The sequence below is a fragment of the Suricata suricatta genome, chromosome 16, assembly GCF_006229205.1.
Source record: "Suricata suricatta isolate VVHF042 chromosome 16, meerkat_22Aug2017_6uvM2_HiC, whole genome shotgun sequence".
Classification (NCBI taxonomy): Eukaryota; Metazoa; Chordata; class Mammalia; order Carnivora; family Herpestidae; genus Suricata; species Suricata suricatta.
In genome coordinates, this window is record NC_043715.1 from 2,442,251 (window position 1) to 2,457,779 (window position 15,529).

The following is a 15,529-nucleotide window of genomic DNA, read 5'->3' on the forward strand; positions in this document are numbered from 1 at the left end:
GGGCCACGGGGACCCTGAGCGGCCCGCGCGCTCTCCGGTGCAGCGTGGCCTCCAGAACCCCTGGCGCAGCTCAGGCGACCCGGCCTGCGCCCCAGCGCTCAGGCCTGCCCTTTCGCTTAGGTGCACACACCCCTGCGCTGCGCGTTTGCCCCGCACAGCCGGCCGCCCTTGCGCCCGCTGTCCGATCCCGTGTGCGCGCATTCGTGATTCTCTCCCGCCCTCTCTCCATCACGTTTTTTCCGTTTCTTTTCACTCTGTGTCACTGCCTCTCTGTCTCTGTCTCTGTCTCTGTCTCTGTCTCTCTCTTTTTTTTTTTTTTGGCCAAACGGCAGCCACAGGCTAGGAGCCCTGGCGGTGCCTGGAGGGACGTTCTCGAGAAGGGGTCGCTACCGCCAGCTGCTGGGAGCACATCTGGCGCGGAGCAGAGAGGCCGGCGGGGGAGGTTACCCCACTGCCCCGCCAGCAGCTCGGGGTGCAGGGAGACCCCAGCGCTCCCCGAAGGCAATAGTAACGCCTCTGTTTTGCTGATGGGGCAGCTTCGAAGAGGGGACTCTATAGGACTTGAAGTTGGGGGACATTTTCCAGCAGCCCCTTCCCTCCTGGGAGCTCTCCGTTGGGAGGGGGGGGCAGATGCTATCTTTGGCTGACCCCGCTGATCCTCCGGCCACGTCCTCCCTCCTGCATATCAAGGTCTTTCACCGGCTCCCCTGGGGGCTCCAGGGTGTGTAGGGGCAGGGGGGCTTAGCCTTCCTGGGGAGGAAGTGTGGAGTTGGGGGCCCCACCTGGCCTCCACTTACCCCTCCGCTCTGACAGCAAACCAGACTTCCCAGGGGAAGGGCAGCGGTTATCTTGCCCAGGGAGCTGGGCCGGTGGCGGCACCGGCAGGAATGTGACAGATGAGGCTCTCCCCAGCCCCTAATCTCCACCCGGGAGGGAGGGAGGCAAAGTGGGGGTGTGAGAAAGAGGGCAGGGGAAATGAGCTCCCAGCATTATAATTTGGAGGCGACCCCCCCCCACTCAATTCTAGGGGAAACCACATCCCATAGTGAGGAAGGCTTTTCTGTACCGGAGGCGAGGCTCCCAGTTCCTACCTAAGTTGGCAGGAGAAGCCTCGCTTGACCTTGCATTTTGGGGTGGGGAAACTGAGGCCTACTAAGTCCCTGGTCTGGGTCAGCCAGTGCCGCCCCAGGAGCTCCCCTCCCTTCTCTCTCTGCCCCCAGGACAGACCCCCGCTGCATGCGACCCTCCCTCCGACGCCTCCACGCAGGCCGAGAGTGGAGGGAATGAGTTTAGAAATGCTTCCCGGGCGCACGGGCACAGGGACCTGTTGGGAAACTGGTGATGACAAGAGAGTAGCAGCTGTGACAGACACGGTGATAATGACGGGACTCCTGACCGCTGGCCCACGCCGGGTGCTGACGTCCGTGACCTTTCTATGGGCTGTGAGTCCCTTTGACAAACTATTGAAAACTATATCCTAGCCCCCTCCCCCCTCCAAAAGGCACATCATACCAGTGACATTCATAGAATGGTTGCAGGGTCTCAAACCCCCCAGAGCCTACCCATGAACCCACGACCTCCCACCCAGGACCCAGCTTAAATGCCTCAGAGATATCTATTTAATCTTCACAGAAGCCGCGACCAGGTCCATATTTCCCCTCCCTGGAGAGAGGTTTCTCCCGCCCCCCACCGGGTTATCCAGAGTCCCGGCTCATCTGCAGACCCCAGATGCAAATCCAGGCCTGACCGCACAACCGGGAACTAAGCCGCAGGCCCCAGGGCCGGGGTCTGCAGCGGAAAAGGCAGAGAGCGCCTGGGCGCATGCACGGGGCGGTCAGGGGCCAGATTCCAACCCAGCAGTCACCAGTCACCGTGTGCGGGTGTCGCCTAAGCCATTTGTGCCTTAGTTTCTTTTCGGGGAAGGTGGTTGTTGGTTGGTCAGTTGGTTTTTAAAGGTTTTATTGAGATATAACTGACACGTAACATTGTGTAAACTTAAAGTATACAATGTTGCAAAACACACATCGGTCAGTTGCGCCTCTATTGCCTCCTCTATCTCGTCACATAGTTACCGTTTCTTCTGTGAGCAGAGACATTTAAGATTTACTTTCACAGGAGGGTTCAAGTATGTTGCAGTCTTAATTTCAAATACGATACAATGTTATTAGCTGTAATCATCATGCTGCGCCTTCCGTTTTTCATCTAAAAAAAGGGACAAGTTATGGCCCCCATTTCTCGGGGCTGCCGTGTGCATCGGGCAATCACAGACACAGGCTGTCAGAGAGAAACAGAACCCCCGAGGGCCTAGCTCACGGGACGGGGGAGAAAATACAGACGGGGCAAGGCAGCGGTTTGCTCTTAGCATAAAGCTCCATAGAGACACACACCCCCAGCCCCAAATCAAATCTGCGCCCCAGCTTTGGCCCCAGGAATCCTCCATTGAGGGGAGTGTAAAAACAGACACGCCTGTCCCGGCACCCACTCCCCAAGCCCGAGGTATTTTTACTGGCTAATTGCTTAAGTGCAGCCGCCCGGGTGGAGAGTGCGCCGTAACCCGAGCAGGGAACCAGATCTAGCTCGTGGAGCAGGGCCGGCCGAGCGGGAGGGGCGGGGGCGAAGGCGGCAGCCGACCACCCACAGAGAGGGCAGCCGCCTCGTCCCCCCCCACCCCTGCTCCGCATTACCGCGGGGGCCCGAGCCTCCCTCATCCCTGCCCCCTCGAACCCCTTCCAGACGAGGTCCAAAGGCGACACCAGGTAGGGCAGGCCGGGCCCCAGCCCTGAGGTGGGGCGCTGGGCAGCGAGGGAAGCTGCCTGGCCTGGGAGAGTCAGTAGGGAGGCCCGAGGGGGCAGTGGGGGGTGAAAGTGTGGCCCTGGGGACTGTGGGGAGACTTGTGAGGGTCAGGAGAAAGGACATCCTCCCCTTCCCTGGATTATAGGATGATTGGTGCACAAAATACGCGGATGTTTGTGCAGAATATTGTCCAGAGGAGGCAAAAAAAAAAAAAAAACCCCACAGGAAATAGGGGCGTCTGGTTTCCTTAGCCGATAGACTATGTGGCTCTTGATCTTGGGGTCATGATTTCGAACCCCACATTGGGCATAGAGTTTATTTTTTTTAAAAAGGAGAGAGAGAAAAAAAGCCCTGCAAGACAGAGAGGCACGGAGTCGGTAAGATGAGGCCCCTGGAGGCGTGTCCTGCGGGCACCCCGGCGTCAGGCAGGCGTTTGGCCTAAGGTCTGTGTGCACGGAACAGGGTGAGGGGCGCAGGCAAAACCCGCTTCCCGTCAGAACATTCCAGCACGTGAGTGCGGCACGGTGGCTCCCCACGTGACGAGCAGCGTCTGGTTCCGTCCGTAGAACCCATTGTGTGTATGGAATGTTCGTGACACTGAGTCGTTCGGTCCACAGGTGATTCTAGGGTGTGTCTAACACAGCACGTTGCACACGCAGAGGAGTCCAAGGGCGCATACAACATGCTGGGTTCCGGGCGCCGAATATTATAGGCTCTCTGGACCCTACGATATAGGGTTTCATGGACCGCCGTGGGGCATGCGTATGGTCTGATGGGTTATGCACAAGAACGCGGTAAAATGTGTACAACTGGGCGCTGGTGGGCACCAGTCAGTGGGAGAGGGTTGGCATGCGCCCGGGGCCCGCATGTGGCGAGGAGACGCGGGTAGCGGGAAGGGACGGAGATGGGGGGGGGCGGGGGCGTGATCCAATGCGGGGAAGGCTGCGCGATGGCCCCTCTGACACCGCGGAGGCCCGTGTGCCCCGGCCGGGCACCAGCCCCCAAACCACAGCCCCGTAAGCTCGGGTCCCAGGGGAGGGAAGTGACTTCCTCTTTATTCTTCAGGCAGCAGAGTGACTTCCCTGTGCTCTGTCGCTCTAGCGAGCCTGGGTGGACTGGAGATGTGGGGACCAGGTGCTCCTGGGTCCCTCCCGGAGAGGCTGTGAGCTCAGGGCCCATGTGGAAGGAGCCCTGGGAGGGGGGCCCTGGATCACGGGGAGCCCCCGTGCCTGGGCCTGCCTGGCCTCTGGGAAGGCTGGTCGGTGGAGGAACTCACCGCATTTTGGGGTGCTCTCCCGTCCCAGTTCTCATCTCTGCGCACCCAAACTCCGGGCCCTCCTGGAGCCCTGTGTGGCCCTCTTGGGAGCACAAGCCTGATTCTGGGCCCCGCCTCCCAGACCCTTCGCGGGTGACCCCAAGGTGAGGAGGAGAGCATGGCATCACCCTCTGGTTCCACACAGCCGCCAGGGCTTGGACCCCGTCCACTACGGGGACCACCAGCCGGGGGCGAATCAGCCGCACACCCAACCCTGGCAGATAGCACATCAGACACATGTTCGTATTTTGGCCCAGGAGGAAAAGCAGCCCGAGCTGGGGCGCCGCAGCCGTGAGCTGGCCCCTCCCTTCGGGGACTTGACCCAAACGCACATATTTTCCATGACGTTCTTCAGTGAGATATTTGACAGCGCTGAAGCCTAGGAATTGGCGGCTCTTCCCTGTGGGATCTTTGGGCATTTTCTGGCAGGAGCAGCACACGCCGGCCCAGGAGGCAGAGACGCTCCGGGCCCTGGAGTGGCCTGGGGCACGCCTTCCGGACGCCTGGCCCGTCGGCCGCTCCCCCTAGTCCCACAGAGGCGTCCGGCTGTGTTTTCTTCCTCGCTGCCAGGCCTGTGTGCGCGTGTGTGGGCACCCGGGTGCCCGGGGGTGCCTCCCGGATGTCCTTTACCAACAGAGGATCCACGGGGAAGGAGACACCGATGCCGCAGGGGCAGGGGGGATGAGGGCTTTGGCTTTGAGCTCGGCCAAGGGCAGGGCTCCGGGCAGACCCCAGTCCTGAGAGGGGAGGGACGATGCGGAGAGAAGATGCAAATGAATTCTGTGTGTTTTCAAAACAAACAGACAAAACAAAAGGAAAATATAAATTAAATTTCAAGGGCCAGGTAGTTTCTATGTGCTCAGGACTCAGGGAGAGCTAAAACCCGACACACACACACACACACACACACACACACACACACACAGTCAGTGGGGAGGAGTGAGGTCAAGGAGCTGCCGACCAGGCAAGGTGGGGAGCTGGAGGGAGACAGTGCTCAGATTTGCTCCTTAATCAAAAGCAGCCATTTGCTCCCAGAAAGCTGCCAGGGCGCGCTCAGAATGCGCCTGTCGGTCCCCGCTTACAGCTGACGGCGCTCAGTCCACCCCCCCGGGGGGTGTTGAAAATGATGAAAGCAAGTGTTGTTTTCAGGGAGAAAACAAAATCCGACCAGAGGGAAGGGAGGGACGGAGGACAGGGCTTTACCACCGGAGGGCTCGGCCTCCGGCCCAGGGCTTGCGGAGAACCACGGAGGTGAGGAGGTGAGGCGTTCTTTCCGAGTCACCCGTGGTCCGCTGGGTCCCTTTGTCCCAGCCGGGTTGTGACTCCGCTGCCACAGGGACCCTTGGAAGACGAGCGCATGGGCGCGTGTGGACGGCACAGGAGCTCTGCTGGGCATGGCAGCGGCCTGGTCGGAGGGGCAGCCCTCGGGCACGTGCCCCCGGGCAGTCAGGGGGCCGCCCGGCCTGGGCACCTAGAGCAGGGAGGTGCCGATGCCCAACGCCCGGAGCACATGACACCCTCCCCTCCCCAGAGAGGGGCCCAAGGACATTTGGTCAGTAGAACCCAGAGACACCTAGAGTCAGGCACGGAGGACGAGAGACCTCAGGAGACACGCAGAGAGCGGGAGAATCCGCTCACACGAGGAGAGACAGGAACCTACGGAGAGCGGAGCTGAGGTTGAGAGAGAAGCAGAACCCACATGGCTGGATGGATTCTGCCTGGGGAGGGGGTCTAGAATCCAGAACTCTGGGCCAGGCCCAGCGGGGTCAGGCTGGAGCGCAGGCACACCTCGGCGGGGAGTGGGTGTAAGAGGGAGAGAGGTGCCCGGAGAGAGGCGAGAGGCCGGGACGTACCCCTCTCCGGGGCTCCCTGCGCTCGGTCGTGGCCCCCGGACACAGAAGTGTGTCTGCGTCGAATCGTCGGCTTCCTGGGTGCTGGTCACAGACCTGTTTCCTTTAGCCCTGGCACGGGGCTTTCCCAGGACAGCGGGGAAGGGAATGTGGGGGGCCCTTGTGGGGTCCCTGGGGCTGTTAGGGAGCAATGCTTTGGGGGCGGCTGCAGGCTGGAGAGAACAGAGGTGATTTAATCTCCGGTGCCTTCGTCTCTTCAGGTTGACCGGGGATAAGGTCAGTGCCCTCCCCAGAGCTGGCCGGAGGGCCCCCTGCGGGCGGGGGGGGGGGAACCAAGGCACAGACAGCTGCTGGGAGTGCGCGTCCGGAGTGAGACTTGGCCCTGTGGCTGTGTGACGGGGCTGCTGGCCTTCCCTCTCTGGGCCTGCAGACCGGGACCAGGGACAGCACCTCCTCGGGCAGAGAAGAGTAGGTACACGAGGGTCGTTATTACAAGTTGGGGGGCCCCCTCATGCCTGGTGTTTGGGGAGCCAGGGGTTGAGATTCCTCGTCCCTTCTCCTGGAGGTCCCCAGAGCCTGTGGGGTGCCAGCCCAGAGACTAGCGTCCCCAGAACGAGAAGGTGGGGGGACTGGACTGGCTCCGTGTGGCCAGCCCTGGAATGCGCCCCACCGGGCAGTGAGACGGGACCCCGGCACCCCCACCCTGGGGAGAGCAGTTTTGGGCTGCAGGGGAGCTGCCTCTGGCCCTTGGACGGCTCGAGCTGATTTCCTGACACAGAATGGTGACGAGGTTTCAGGTGTGTCCCTCCCCACCCCCTCACTGGACGCCTTAGTCCCCATCGCCCCCTGCAGCCAGCAGGACCCTCGGGGCTCCCCGCCCTCAGGGCGCGGCCGGCGTCTGAGATCAGAATCCTACCTCCCTGCAGGTCTGGGACCTCCCGGGAGCTCCTTAATGGCCTGGGGCCCCTTTTGCATTTGCTTGCTGGTGAAAATGACGGCATCTCTCCCCAGGGGAGACTCCCTGGGAAGAACATCTGAGCACCTACTGTATACCAGCCTGGGCTAAGGAGTTGCTGCTCTGGAGCCCATTTCACAGACGGGAAAGCAGAGCACAGCGCAGGCATACAGTGAGGGCTCCATAAATGTGGCATCATTGAAAGACACCTCCTTCCCTCCCCTGAGGGCATGTGTGGGGTCGGCCAATCCGGAAGACAAGGGGAGACCGTCACCGCCCCCACCTTCCACCACCCCAACAGCAAAATAACAGCCTCTGCCTGGGATCCCCGCCCTGGGACCGCCCCCGCCCCCAGGCAAGGAGGGGCAGACCCCAGGCCTCCCTCGGAGCCCCCCCAGCCCCCACCCTGCCTCCGGGCCCTGAAGGAGCCGTCTCGCCGGCTGGGGGCTCCTTCCCTCCTCCCGGGTGTGCTGGCACACAGCTGGCAGAGGACTTGGGGAGAGGCCGGCCAGGGAGCAGCCCCGGCTCAGCCCTGAGGATGCCAAGCCCCCCCCCCCGCCAGGAGTGGACCTCCAGGGGGGTCCTCGGAGCGGGTCCCCACTGGCCCAGGAACCAGGCCTCTTCAGGTCTTCAGACCCGAGCGCTGGGCTCCGCCTAACGCGCCCGCCGAGCGCCATCATTTAAAACATGCCAGGTCCCTTTTTACCCTTTTTCCTTCTGCCCCTCGGTGCCCCCAGCTTGTTGCCAAGGGGCGGCTTTGCCCTCCAGGGTTGAAAAATCCAACAGAGGAAAACCAAAGCGGAGTCACCACTCAAAATGTCTAGTTCTTTTATTCTGAAGCAGATTTTCTCAAGGCCTGAAATGCTCCAGGTCTTTGAACAGCGCGGGCACTCGGGACCATAGCACCTGGCTGGTCCGGGGTCTCAGCTTTCATCCTGCGCCCCCTTCTCCGCCCAGGCACCGAGCAATCCTCAGCCTGGGTGCACGCACGCGTGTATTCCTAATTGTTAGAAAATATATCTATCTTAATAATTAGCAATTACCTGCAAATATTCTGTCCTGGCCTGGGACAGTGTCTAAGACCTGCTGTTGTAAAAGCATAAAGCCGAAAACATTTTAAACATTTTGTTATATTCTCAAGGTCAAAGTCGGTGGTGCTTTTACCTCGCTCCTCCTACCTCCGCTTTTGCTGTGAACGTTTGGAAATGAGTTAGGTCCACGCGCCCTGGCTCCGTTTGATTCACCATGAAAACTAATTCGATTAGGAACCAAAATCACTCTTGAAATTTTAAAGAGACCAGTAATAAGGGCTCTGACACCGCTGCCCACCCCCTCCCCCCGCGACCACCGCCCCCACAATTTTCTCCGGGTTTTTGCAAAGGAACGTTTTCTAAAGCCCTCGGCTTCACAGTAGCTGCCCTTCCCCAGCCACCTACCTGCCCCTAACCTCTCTCTCTCTCTCTCTCCCTCTCTCTCTCCCTCCTTTGAAGCAGCCCAGACTCACTCCGGTTTGGCGAGTCTGACTCCAACGTTCTTTTCCCCGCCTCCCGGGAAAGAAGTGCGGAGGGCTGGGGTCCGCCTCGCCCCAAAGCCGCGGGCGTGCGTGTCTGTCTCGGGGCCCCGGGCCCGCGGGGGCGCTCGGTGCGTCCCCATCCGAGTCCCGGCTGGCCAGGCTGAGAGGCGGCCCCGCGGCCCCCGAGACTCCGGCCGGTGCCTGCCGCTCTCGGTCTGCGAAGATGCAATTATTTTAACCTTGGTTTGGGCTAATGATGGGTTCTGCCTGCGTGAATGCCTGTTTGTTTTACTTCCACCGTCCCGGGGGAGGGGTGCGCGCCTGGGCGCCGGGCGAGGGATGCTGGAGTTGCAAACTGAAAACGCTGCGGTCCGGGAAGGGTCTGGGGTGCAGTGAGCCCCGCTTTCTCACTCGCTTGGCCCCGCAGGGATGGATTCGGCCTCTCCCGCGGGCGTGTGTGAGGGGAGAGACTGGGGGGCCGGGGACTCGCGCTGGCGGAAGGGCGCCTTCTGGAAACCGAGGATGCGCGCGGCGCGCTGGCTGGGGCGGATGGCCAGTCCCGGATCCTGCGGCGGCCGGGCTGTGAGAAGGGAGAGGGGCGGAGGGGAAGGGTCTCGGGCTAGACCCTGGACGCCACCGAGGTGGCCGCTAGAGGGGGACGCCCAGACGGAAGGAAGCTCCGCGCAGCTGGATGTCTCGAATGGGGGGTCCCCCGTGCAAAACCGGGAAACGCACTTCAACCGCGGGGCGGCCTGGGCCGTGTTTACAGGGTGGCGGAGAAGAGCGGGTTCCAAAGATTATGCGGAACGTAAGGAGGGAAGGACCCGGAGGCTCAGCCTCGGGGGGTGCTGGCTGCGCCCTGCGGAGCCGGGATCACCCCACACGCCGAACCTGTGCGCCACCTGCGTCTGCCCGTGTGGACCGAGCCGAGCGACCGTCGCGGGGCGGGTCCACTGCCGTCCCCGCACCCCTGCCCACTTCTCTCTCGGCTGCGAGCGGGTCGAAATGGCGCTGTCAGGGGGGTGGGAGAGGCGAAGCGCCGACCCAGGACCCCGCTGACTCTGAGCTGTGCTTTCGGAGGGGGTCCCCGCGGGGGCCCAGGGAACACGTGCACGCATGTGGGGTTCTGGGGGCTTCGAACCCAGGACCGTGTGAGCGCGCGGCGGGAGCTGGGGCGCCAACGAGAACTGCCAGGGGGCCGCGGGCAGAGACCCCACCCCGGTTCTGCTCTCCCTCCTACCCCGCCGGCGCGGCCTCCACGCCCAGGACGAGGCCCCAGGCGTCCCGCTCCGGCTCCGTCCTCCACCCTGCCTGGCGTCTGGCTGAGCCCACACTGTGCGGGTTCCGACCCAGCTCGCCGAGGGTCCAGCCTGCGGGAGGGAGGAGGCCGGGCTCACAGGTGAAGAGGAACCAATTTGCCCCGAGGCTTTATCAACAAGCCGCTTAACTAGGAATTTACTCTGACAACTCAGCACCTCCGTGGGCCCCGGCGGCGGCGGCTGCCGGGTGACAGGCTGAACTGTGGGGGGCCTGGGGCTTCAAAGGCGGCCTGGACCGGCCCGCACGGCTCGGCGTGGACGGCGTGGTCCCGGGCGCACGGCTGGGCGGGGGCCCTGCCGGTGGGCGAGCGCGGGTCGGTGGGCGCTGGGCTGCCTCTCCTGGCGAAGTAGGTGGCCGTGTATATTTTTGTTCAAGTGGTGTTTATGTTAATGAAAAAAGGATGGAATTACAAACAGCCCGCCGATCGCGCCGCGGGCACTGGGGTGCCCCAGTCCCAGGCCCAATCAAAGGGCGATCGGGGCCCCTTCCGTGGCCCTGCAGACCCCCCCCCCGAAATTGTCCTGCCTCTAGCTCCTTTGCCCCCCATCGTGAACTCTGCGTTTGCAATCACGCGCTCCCCCATGGGAAACCCCGTTTACCGCCCCTGCTTCCTGAACTCTGCGGTGGCGATGGTGCGCCCCGCAATCTGCAGCACCGCGGTCAGGTTTGGGGTGCGGAGAGGCGCCCACGCCACTCTCGTGGGTCACCGGGATGGGGGCAGATTCATCTCCCTTTTCCCAGCAGCACCTGGCTCTCCCTCGCCTCTTTATTTTAAAAGTAACGTAACTTAGCCTGACTTTTCCCGTTTGCTCCCAGAGTCCTCCAGGGGAGACGGAGCCGCAGGCCCCCTGCCCCCAGGGCGCTTCGCTTCTCAGCACCGGGGCTGCTGCCCCAGCAGTGGGAGAGACCTCGGCGCCTCCTCTGACGCAGCTCCGAGAGAGAACCGGGGGCAGGGCGGGACGTGGCAGGAGAGCGGCCAGCGGGCCAGCGGCGGCCCCCACCCCCGACCCCCCCAGGGGCGGCCAGCAGGGCGAGGGGGCCCCCACGCCTCCCCGTGGAAACTGCCCCCCGGCGTCTCCACAGGCAGAGTGAAACAGCGGACGGGTCCAGGCCTTGCAAATCCTTCCCCAGAGGACGCTGGACGGGCGAGATTTTGGTCCCCCCCCCAACGTCTCGGCACTCGGTGCTCGTGAGGATGCTGCTCCCGTCTCTTCCCATCAGCGCGGCTCGGGATTCGGATTCCGTGCCCGAGGGGGTGGTCCAGGGAACACTTCCTGGAGGGCTGGGCCCGCGGCACCACGTCCCTCCTGAGCGTCTGCTTCCTCGACGTCACCACAAAGCAGACGCTTTACTCACTGGTGCTTTGGGACCAGGCTCCCCCCCACTGGGTGATCCTCTGGCACCCAAGCAGGAAGGGGGTCTGGGGAGCCCAGGCAAGGCCGGCTGTGAGGGGAGAGGGAAACCAGGGGTAACTGCCGGGCCGAGTGAGGTCTGCCTGCCTCCGCCAGGCGTGTTCCTCCCAGAGTGACTCATGGCACGTCCTAGGTTTAGGGAGCGGAGGACCTGTGTAAGGACACTGAGCCCCCTCTTCTGCCACTTCCAGGCTCCATGCCCCCCCCCCCCCCGGAGAGCAGGGCTGGGAGGTTGTATCTGTGTGTCCTGGTAGGTGGTGGAGTCATTCAAGCCTGGGGGGGGTGTTCTTAACTAGGGACCAAGGAGCAGGGTGTGGGGTGCCCTTGGGGAGCGCAGCCCGGAGCTCCCCCTCCCTCCCAGCAAGAGCCAGCAGATCGAACCGGCTGAGCCTCAGTCACCCTGGTCGGTGCCCCTGTCCTTTCAGAGACCTGCCATCTGCCAGCCCCGTACGCTCGGATGACATTCCCTTGATGGGCTGTAGCCTTGACATTGGGCAGCGGAGGGAAAATCCAAGAGGAGAGCCCTGGGCGAGGGTGCACCCTCCGCGTCTTCGGGCCGAGTCCACCCCTGTCCTCTGGGCCGAGGGTGGGGCTGCAGGCTGCTGCCAGGCCAGGCTTTTCTCAGAGAAGGTGCTGGCCCACAGTCTCTGCAGAGCCCTCCCCGTGGGGGCCCGCTCCCCCTGCCAGCGCAGCGCGCTCTCCCGACTTTCTGTGGGCGGCTCTCCTCACCCCAGCCCCCCTTGCCCCTCATCCTCTGACAGATGCGGGAGTTCGTGCTGGGGACACTCAAGCCCGAGTTCAGTGTGTGGAACTCGGTGGCAGCCAGCCGCCCTTGTGCTCCGTCCGCGGGAGTGGGGGCGGCTTTGTCTTGGGGGGCTTGGGGGTCCGCGGCCGCCCTGGTCCATCCAAGCAGACAGCTCCAGAGGCACCGCTGCCCGTCCTGGCCTCCGGAGCCGCTTTCTCCGCCCGCGTCACTCTCTCTGGGGCCGCGGACGCCAGATGCGGAGCCCTGAGTGGTCTGCGAGCCGGGGGCCCTGGCGTTTATGCCATCCTGCAATTAAACCCGAGGTCAAATATCTCCTCAACAGCGCTATCAGGCCAGCGGCTCATTACGGCGTATATTTAGCCATAAACTATGGGTTGTAGCAAGGAGGGGATGAAAATTATTGTGCTCCGGGAATGAATCCTTTTAGCAGAAACCAGAGCTGTTATTTAGCAGGCAGAGCTAAATACAGGCTCGGGCTTCCCGGCGACCCCAGGCAGGACGCGGCTCCCCGTGCGCTCCCGCTCCGGGCCAGGCATGCTGCGGCTCCCAAGGCCCCAAAGGGCACCCCTGGGGAGGAGCACTGCTTCTCGGCCAAGATCAAGGTGGGGCTTCATATCCCTCCGCCGTGTGCAGACCCCCAGCCCCTCGGTCTGCCCCCTGAGGGCCTCCCGCAGCCCTATGAGGGGGTATCGGGCAGCTGTGCAGGGGGGTGGTCTGGAGCGTGTGGTTCTGCCCCTGCAGTGCAGCCTTGGGCAGGTTACCTAACCTCTCTGAGCCTCCGTCGCCTCATCTGTAAAATAGAGAAGTCAGACCCCCTTCCAGGAGGCTCCGGAGGATGAAGTCAGGTATTGATGTGACCTGGGGAGGAGGCAGCCCCGCAGTAATAAAGGGCTCTGAGCTGCTGGCCTGGGCGGGGGAGGAAAGCCTTCCAGGAGGGGGCGGCGGCTGCAGACAGATGGAGTTGGGGGCGCTCGGCCACCCGCTGTGCGGCCCCCTTGCTCAGCCCCAGCACCGAGGGTAGGTGAGCAGCCGCTCTGGCCCTGGCCCCTCCTCCCCAGCATCCAATGCCACCCGGAGCTTCCAGATGGGGGCGGGGGGACTCAGCTTGGCCCTGACAGTGCTGGGGGTGGGGGAGACGGAGCTTGTTTGGTCCAGATCCGCCCCAAATTTAGCCTTTCCGAACATGACCGGATGACCCACAAGCTACAAATATTTGGACAAGGAGAAGAGCTCCCCAGTCTACACGTTGCCCCACAGCCCTAGAGCTGGGGAGGCACCAAGTCCGGGGCTAAGGGCCCCTCCAGGCAGGGCAGGCGTGCCCCTCCCCCACCGCCCGCCTCCAAGGCCCCACTTCCTGGGCTGTGAGGACGCCAGTGTCCATCCCTCCCCTGCCCAGCGATTCGGGAGCTCCCGCCGGATTCGCAAGGGCTGTTCTGGGGCTCGAGCTGACCCCCCTGCAACCCCCCCCCCCCGACTGCCAGATCCTCCCTGGCTTCTGAGCGCTCTGGGTCTAACCCCTCAGCTCGCCCACACCCCCTCCTTGAGCAGAGTCCAGAGATGGCAGGGCATCCTGCGGCCCGCTGGTCTTCGGTCCTGGCAAGGGAGCGGACGCCCGCAGCCTCCCTCCGTCCCAGGAGGGTGTCTGCAGGTGTGGCGAGAGGCTTTGGATGGCGGTGACGTGGGGCTGGTGCTGGCGGCCACGTCCTGTCCCCGGGCGTCCGCCGTGCCTCCCTCGGGGAACGCGGGTTCTGCTCGAGCTGGATCCGGTCACTCCCTGAAAGGCTCTGACGCCGACGCTGGGTGCGGTGACCCGGGTGGGTGACCGGCCCACCTCCCTCTGCGGCATCGCCCACCCCAGCCCCTCCACAACCTTCACACCAGGTGCTTTATGGGCATTCGCCGCCGCACTGCCCCGGCCTGAGCTGGGGGCACGGAGGGACAGTCAGCAGACGGGACGGGATGGTGTCCCTGTCACGGCGCTCTGATGCGTGACTTCTGGTGATCGATAGACACATACACGTGGTTTATTCCGAAAACAACGGGCACCGAGGGCGTGCGGCTCTCAGGGCCCCGCTGTTTCACCCGGGGAGGCCTTGGGGCGGAGGAGGCCAGCGTCCACGCGCCGCAGCTGAGACCGCCCGGCAGCCTCGGGTGGGCCCGGCCCCGGCGTGGACACACGGTGGACTGGCCCCCGTGGCCTCCTTCCGCCCTGGAGGTTGTGTCCTTGCTGGGAGGGTCTCCCGTCCCAGAGGACACACGCTTGTGCGCACGCCCGTGACTCACGGCGAGAGGGTCTGCTGCCCCGCACACTCGGTTTGGGAGAAGCGTGTCTACCGTCTGTGCGGCCGGCCGCTCCGGCGAGGGGGCCCCGACACAAGGCTCCGGCTGTGTGCTCCGGGGCCTGACACACAGGAAGCTGTCTCCGTTGAGACGTTGGTTTCCTCTCCCCCCCATGCTTTCTTCTCTGAAAACGGGATTGAATGGCTTTCCTGTGTGAGGCTTGCACACACGGTGGAGGAAACAGCAGAAGATGCAGAAGGGCCCAGGACACAGCGTTTCCCGCGCGTGGTGTCCACCCCACACCAGCGCCTCCGGCCGGCCTGCAGCGGGCGGGGGCCGGACGGGGAGGCAGGACAGTGCACGGGGGCCCTTCCTGGCGTCCGGGTCCACGTCGAGTGCTCCCTCCCTGGTGAACCCGAGTGTGACCCCCTCCTGCTCTTGGGGTCCCGGAGGCCAGGGATGTCGGGCTTCACCGCTCACACGTCCGAGGGGTGAAGCCAGGGGCCCGCTCAGCATCCGACCCCAGCAGCTCAGTCCTTACAGGGCCTGCTTGGACATTCGTCACCACCGTGGGCCTGAACACAGACAAGGCCGGGGAGTTCTGCAGGTGATGGAGGAGTGTGGGGCCCGGCATGGGCAGGAGTTAAAGTAAATCGCCCAGTTTCCATACCAAACTCATAGTTTATAAAAAACAGTCGGCTTCTGACCACCCTGGAATCGCTCCTGATGTTCTAAAAATTGCTTTTATTTAAAAACAAAATGCGTGGGGAGGGGGGAGACGTTTTTATTTGTGTGCCCATGTCTGTTCTCGATGAGGGCCCTTCTCAAACAGGGTTTGTGAGGAGGCGGCCCCGATTCGCAGACAACTTGGGGACAGGAGGTTTAATCTGACCCACGGCTGCATCGCCAGCAAACCCCCCTCCGTCCTTGCCTCTTAAAGATACTCGGTGAGAGCAGGCGCGGGGCAGGGGCGAGGCGAGGCCGGGCGTGAGCCGAGCAGCTGTCGGGGCCGCACGCTGGGCAGGTGGAGGTGCCTGCGGTTTCCTTACCCTCGTGAGCTGCACTCCCCCCGAGGTAGAAATATTCTAGAAGATGAAAATGCGTTCTGGAGATCGTAGGGACCGACTCGGCAGGCTGGGAGCTGGGGGCGGGGGCCGTGCAGGGTTCACCGGCCACAGGGATGCGCTAACCACACACTCACACGCACACACATGCACGGACGTGTGCAGGCTCACACATGCATATACACCGATGTGCACACACTTACACACACGCATATACACGGACATGCACATGCACACACACGGATGTGCACATGCTCACAG